General features: G+C 33.8%; 1 protein-coding gene across 1 annotated transcript in view; it reads right to left on the reverse strand.

Annotated features, from left to right (window-relative positions):
• Positions 1–640, reverse strand: part of LOC150082114 (diuretic hormone class 2-like) — a 45,324-nt gene extending 44,684 nt beyond the window's left edge. The window contains exon 1 of the mRNA XM_090379987.1: positions 459–640. The gene's annotated coding sequence lies outside the window, so the exon portion shown is untranslated. The remainder of the gene's footprint in view (positions 1–458) is intronic.
• Positions 641–6,624: the final 5,984 nt, after the last annotated feature.

The following is a 6,624-nucleotide window of genomic DNA, read 5'->3' on the forward strand; positions in this document are numbered from 1 at the left end:
AATTTAGCTAAAACTATCCGTTGAATGTTGTGCAATACCGTGGCAACTCTCTCTGATTCATTTACATCGTTCAAAAACACCTAAATGAAGTACTAGCTTTTAAACAATTCATCAAATGACAACTTCGGATTTGGGACTCTTCGTATTAGCGAGGTTTTAACGCAATTATTTTTTTCAGATTGAACGATGACTCTCAAATATCTCTTAAAATGGAAGAATGATCTCAATAGAGATCATTAGAATTTATACGCATGATTATTCCAATTTAAAACTGCATTACCAAACAAAAATCGGATCGAAACAACTTCGAAAACGATATTTCAAAGTAGAGTCAACCAACAAAGCTTTTTTCTAACTTAACTCCACTAAGCATTCTAAATAAAAGCATTCGCTTTTCGCAGCATGCAGAATCCACAGGTGTGGAAAAGAAGGAATGTGAGAAAAATATTTTTACTCACCTGATAGAGATGCGGTGGATGAAGAGGATGGGGAGTCGGTTAGCAGCTGCAGAAATAAAGTATCGGAGAGCAAGGGTATCGCTATTCAGATAACACTGTCTATGCAAGGGGGGTCCCTCGATTTGTCTTGGTTGATCAGGTTACCTGCTCGGTCTTCAACAAGCGAAAGGATGCGTTTTATATGTCGCGCTACTATTTGAGGAGAAGCGGGAATGACGTCATGGCAACGCCAATGCTCTGCTGCCTATGATCCTTGATCACTCGCATCCTAGAGATGAGGAATAAGCGCGTGGAAGAAAAAGTAGGTGAAAGTCGCCAGGATAATAACGTGTAGTTTTGTAAGGACTTATCGACATTAAGGGGGTGTCGTAAACCCTGCGAGGGCGTTGTTTGTTTTTCGGTCATAAAATCGTAATCTCCCAAAATCGAATGATGAAAGATAGAATCATCCCAAACTTCTTATTTAGGGGTAAAGAAAGTTATTTCAAAAGACCATATAAATATAAATGATGGTGTTTTTTTTTAATTATAGATATATTAATCGTGTTTTAAGATTTTATTCTTTAATTTAAGTTTTAAATTACTAATATAACTTTATAATATTTCTAACAGTTTTTTTTTTTTAGGAAAAAATTATTAATTTAATAACAATTATTTCGGATCAGGTCAGTGATTGTTAAGTTTTTCTTAAAATTTAATCATAATCATAAATAATAATTTTAAATAATGATACATTAATAATAAACTCATATATGCTTTTAGTGGAATTCTGTTATAACGAGAACTGAGAATAGAAAGTATTCGTTATAATGGAATCTCGTTAGATACAAATTAAAGGTGGATGAAAATCTGAAGACAGATTTTCATCCAACTGAAATGATAGTTTCATGGCAAACTGAAATGATAATAATCTTTGCTTTATTCGAACAATAAGATAATGAATAAGCACAGAGTCGATGATATCAAGCGTAGAATGATACATCTTTTTGATTCTTTTCCAGTCCATAAGTTTTATCTCAAGTCAAGTAGAAATGATGAGTCATGCTTTCCAGGACATCTGCTCCAATCACAAACACTTTGAACGACTTTTAAAATTGCCCTCGTGTGTACCACAGTTGTTAGAATTGCAGTCCTCGCCACATTGGGTGGAAAAGACCCGAGTTCAAGTCGCGTCCGTGACGTGAGGAATTTTTATGGGCCTTTTTTCACAACGTGGATGAGTTAGTCGGTCTCAGGCGAGGGTAGGTACCATGGTGTTTTCTCCTGGAAATACGGAATTTACATCCGTATTTCCTAAAATCTAATGCTCCTAAAATCCTACTACACTGGTGTGCAAAATTTAAGGACCAACGCTATTTCTAAAGGTTACAACTACAAAATCTTTACTTAAGGCACTCTTTACTGACGAGAGTAGATTCAGACTCAGCAGCGAGTCTGGTCGTCAGCTAATCTGGTGAGAGGTTAGCAAATGGTATCACCCTGCAAACATCACAGAAAGGGATCAATATGGCGGTCGAGGTATTCTCGTCTGGGGATGCGTTATCTTGGATGGACGTACACAACTCCAGATACTGGAAGGCGGTACTGTACTGAGGTAATCCTTCCCCATGTGCCTCTGTTCCGAGGTGCCATTGGCCCCGAGTTCGTATTTATCGATGATAACGCCACACCATCGCACTGCAGCTGTTGTATGTTTTTGGAAAGTGAGGACATTGTTCGTATGGATTGGTCTGCCCATTCCATCGATCTAAATCCCACCAAACACATTTGGGACGCTCTGAGGTAAAGCCTAGCAGCACGCCCACCAGAAAATGTTCACCAGCTGAAGATGGCGCTGACAGAGGAATGGACGATGTTACCACAAGAACTTATCAACAACATTGTTCTAAGTATGGACAGGTGGTGCAAAGCCTGCATCGAAATAGAGGTGGCTATATCTCGTACTGAGGACCACCTCTTCCCTTTGTTCCATCTTTGGCAGTGATGCATCTGTATCATGGCAGCCAGTGCTATGTTGAATAAAGTCCCTCTGTACCGGTTTATTTCCGCTGTTGTGTCGGTGTTGTTTCCTTCATCATTTCTGTACCTCAAGAAGTTCCTTTCGTATGCTTTTCCCATATCCAGGCCACTCCTATAAGGACACTTTAAGGACCTGACTGGTCCTTAAATTTTGTACACCAGTGTGCAACTACAACCGTTAAAATTAATCACGAGACGCATATTTGAAAAAATATACTCGCCCAAAAAAATATACCCCACCCTAAAAGAGTTAATGGAACTACCTGAAAATCTGCATCGTGTACATCGTGATGCAAATGATCAAGCAGGGTTGGAAGCAAAAAGGTGATATTATTACTAACCTGAGAGGGATTAGGAAAGTGAGTACCTTTATTGCAACATTGATCACACGAAGGTACACATGAAGTTTAATAGTTTTGCTATAGTCCATCATGGTTCATAAGCTAATGGAGTTAAGGGAAACAAAATGATAGCCTAGAAAAGAATGTGGTTTGTAAAATGTCCACTGTATGAAAGGTAGGGATAATCTAGCAAATTACACCTTAATTTCATAATATCCAGATTAACTATGGAGGAGACATTAGGTCTGAGGAACAGCGATGTTAAAGAGGTTCCATGACGCAATAATCAAAACGGATTAGTGTATGAAACTTCCATAGAGATGAGTCGAGGAAGTTGTGGTATAGAAAAACTGGTGAAAGAAAGGGGCGCTTTTATGAAGCAGAGAGTATTGACCTAATATCGGTCACTGGGCTCCTCTCAGAAGGAAGGAGAGGTCAGACCAAAGATACCAATGGTCTCTTTGGTCTGACTAATTGGAATGAGTTGACTTTCTTCAATAAGTAGCGGTCATGCAAGCTGATGTTGTAGATCAAGGCTGATGTGGTAATTTAAGCTTATGATTGTCCCACCCTAAGGGCCCTCAGAAGCAAACATTTAATGCAATGGGAAGCTGTTGATCCCTACATCAACGTATTGCAAGTATTGTTTACATAACTATTTGCGTGGGGAAGCTGATTAACTTCAGAAATGACATGGTTTAAGAATGAGCAGAAAGATAACACAGGGACACGATGCAATATTCTCCAGAGTTCTACCAACTACATCTCTCATTAAAGAAGTCCCTTTAAAAGAATTTTTCCAATCTTCGAAAAGATTTAAATTCGGACTTGATCTTTTCAAAAGAATAGAAAGTAGCGAAATGAGTGTATCAGGGGGATGTCCAAACCGTTGTTCGTGAATCACATGCAGCTCTTGGACACTTGACGTTTGGCTGTTGGAGAAATACTACTTTTCATTAACAGAACATTAAAAAAATCCTCACGAAAAGAAATGAATGTCTAATGATTTTAATACCCAAGTTGCTCCTTGCCTAATTATAAAAATACTAAAAACACCAAAAACTGAACCAACTCTTTCAAAATATTTCCACGCACACTAAAAGCTCAAAACGCCTTCACATCTATTCATAACTAGCTTTGATAGAAGAGTTGATAATTGCCCAACAGCGTTTCTGTTATTTCTTCTGTCTTTTATTCTTTATCAATGTTTGCGCTTCAAAAACACTCCATAAAAATATTTCCACATGTATTGATTACCCTACATATTAACTGCGATGAGAACGAAGCTATTAATCAGTAGTGATTTTGAAATGACTGCTCTTCAGTTATTTGTCCATTGTATCCATCTTGGTTTGTTCAGTCATCTAAAGATGTCATAAGCGGTTTTCGAATTCATTAAGCTACTCCATCTGCGCGTTATCACAGAGGACTTTGATGTAATTGAGATTTTGAAACCTTTTACGAGGCTGATACGGTTATGAAAGAGATCTTACATAACCTTGTCATCTAATTACTTGGAGAGCACTTACCTAAAATGAAACGAATGAAACATAATGAATAATTACGAATTTTGTATGATAACGTGGCGATTTAAATGAAGTTTTATATCACCTTAAAAGGAATTAGTTTTCCCTAGAAATGCTGCAGCTGTTTGTGAAATTACTTTGGTCAAAGAGAACGCTAAAATTACTCATCAAGTCATTGAATGACTGAACCCGGCATCTGCAATTCCTGAGCCTTCTGTTACCTCCTTAAAGGCTTCTCCCGGTTCTTCTGTTTATAAGGGCAATGTCTTTAATTGGCTGGAATAGCTAATATGACTGAAGATGCCATTAGCTTACACTTTTACTGTTTCGTCGGACTCTGACATTTGGAGATTGTATGTAGACGTCCATAAACAACTATGGTTAGGCATAAAGAATCCCCATTAAACCAATAACTTGGACAATGATCGTTAACATGATTGTAAAATGTACAATTTAATAAAGATATGAATAGGAGCTATTTCAACTTCGCAGGAATACTGTTAATTTTCATTAGGGAGTTAAAAATAATCTCAGTTTATAGAATCCTGGAATAAAAGTTGGTAATTTGTAGCTTAGAGACAAAATTTCTCGGATATCGCAACAACTTGTGTCATTATAATGTTAATTGGGCAGATGGGTGGCAGCATGTGGGTTTCTCAGGGTGCTATGTGTTATTGAGAGAAAAAATGGGACGTTTTAGAAGTGAATACCTGCATATTTCTTTGATATACGCAGATACCCGGTTACTTTTGTTAATATTAACAGGATTTCTCAATATTTGTTAACAAATTTATTATTTGATATTTATAAATATTTGTTAACCGACATTTTTGACGTTTGTTAAGATTTTTAATATTAATATTAAAATCCCCTTAACAAATATTTTTCAATATTTGTTAACACGATATTTGTAAATATTTGTTAACAGAATGTTTATAAATGTTTCTTGACAGGATTTCCCAATATTTTTTAACAAATTTGTTATTTGATATTTATAAATATTTGTTAATCGAAATTTTCGACGTTTGTTAAGAGGATTTTTCAATATTAACAGGATTTTTTTAAAAATGTTTTTCAGCTTTGTTGTTTGTTAATATTTGTCAACGTTTTTTAACAGGATATTTTTCAATATTTGTTAATATTTGTCAACGTTTTTTAACAGGATATTTTTCAATATTTGTTAATATTTGTCAACGTTTTTTTAACAGGATATTTTTCAATATTTGTTAATATTTGTCAACGTTTTTTTAACAGGATATTTTTCAATATTTGTTAATATTTGTCAACGTTTTTTAACAGGATATTTTTCAATATTTGTTAATATTTGTCAACGTTTTTTAACAGGATATTTTTCAATATTTGTTAATATTTGTCAACGTTTTTTAACAGGATATTTTTCAATATTTGTTAATATTTTTGAACGTTTTTTAACAGGATATTTTTCAATATTTGTTAATATTTGTCAACGTTTGTTAACAAGATTTTTCAATATTTGTTAATATTTTTGAACGTTTGTTAACAAGATTTTTCAATATTTGTTAATATTTTTGAACGTTTGTTAACAGGATTTTTCAATATTTGTCAAATTTGACATTTGTAAATATATGTTAACAGAATGTTTGTGTTTCTTGACAGGATTTCTCAATATTTGTTAACAAATTTGTTATTTGATGTTTATAAATATTTGTTAATCGAAATTTTCGACGTTTGTTAAGAGGATTTTTTAATATTAACAGGATTTTTTAAAAAATATTTGTCAGCTTTGTTGTTTGTTAATATTTGTCAACGTTTTTTAACAGGATATTTTTCAATATTTGTTAATATTTTTGAACGTTTTTTAACAGGATATTTTTCAATATTTGTTAATATTTTTGAACGTTTTTTAACAGGATTTTTCAATATTTGTTAATATTTGTTAACAGGATTTTTCAATATTTGTTAATATTTGTCAACAGGATGTTTCAATATTTGTTAACGGAATTTTTCGAGGTTTGTTATCAGGATTTTTCAATATTTTTTAAGCGGATTTTTCAATATTTTTCAACGTTTGTTATTTGTTAATATTCGTTAACAGGATTTATCAATATTTGTCAATATTTGCTAACGGGATGTTTGTTAACAGGATTTGTCGATATGTGTTAATGTTTATCAATATTTGTTAACAGGATTTGTCAATTATTTGTTAATATTTATCAATATTTTGCTAACATGATGTTTATTCACTGGACTTGTCAATTATTTGTTAATATTTATCAATATTTTGCTAACAGGATGTTTATT

This window comes from Mastigoproctus giganteus, chromosome 8 (assembly GCF_048544385.1).
Source record: "Mastigoproctus giganteus isolate SK-2022 chromosome 8, ASM4854438v1, whole genome shotgun sequence".
NCBI lineage: Eukaryota > Metazoa > Arthropoda > Arachnida > Uropygi > Thelyphonidae > Mastigoproctus > Mastigoproctus giganteus.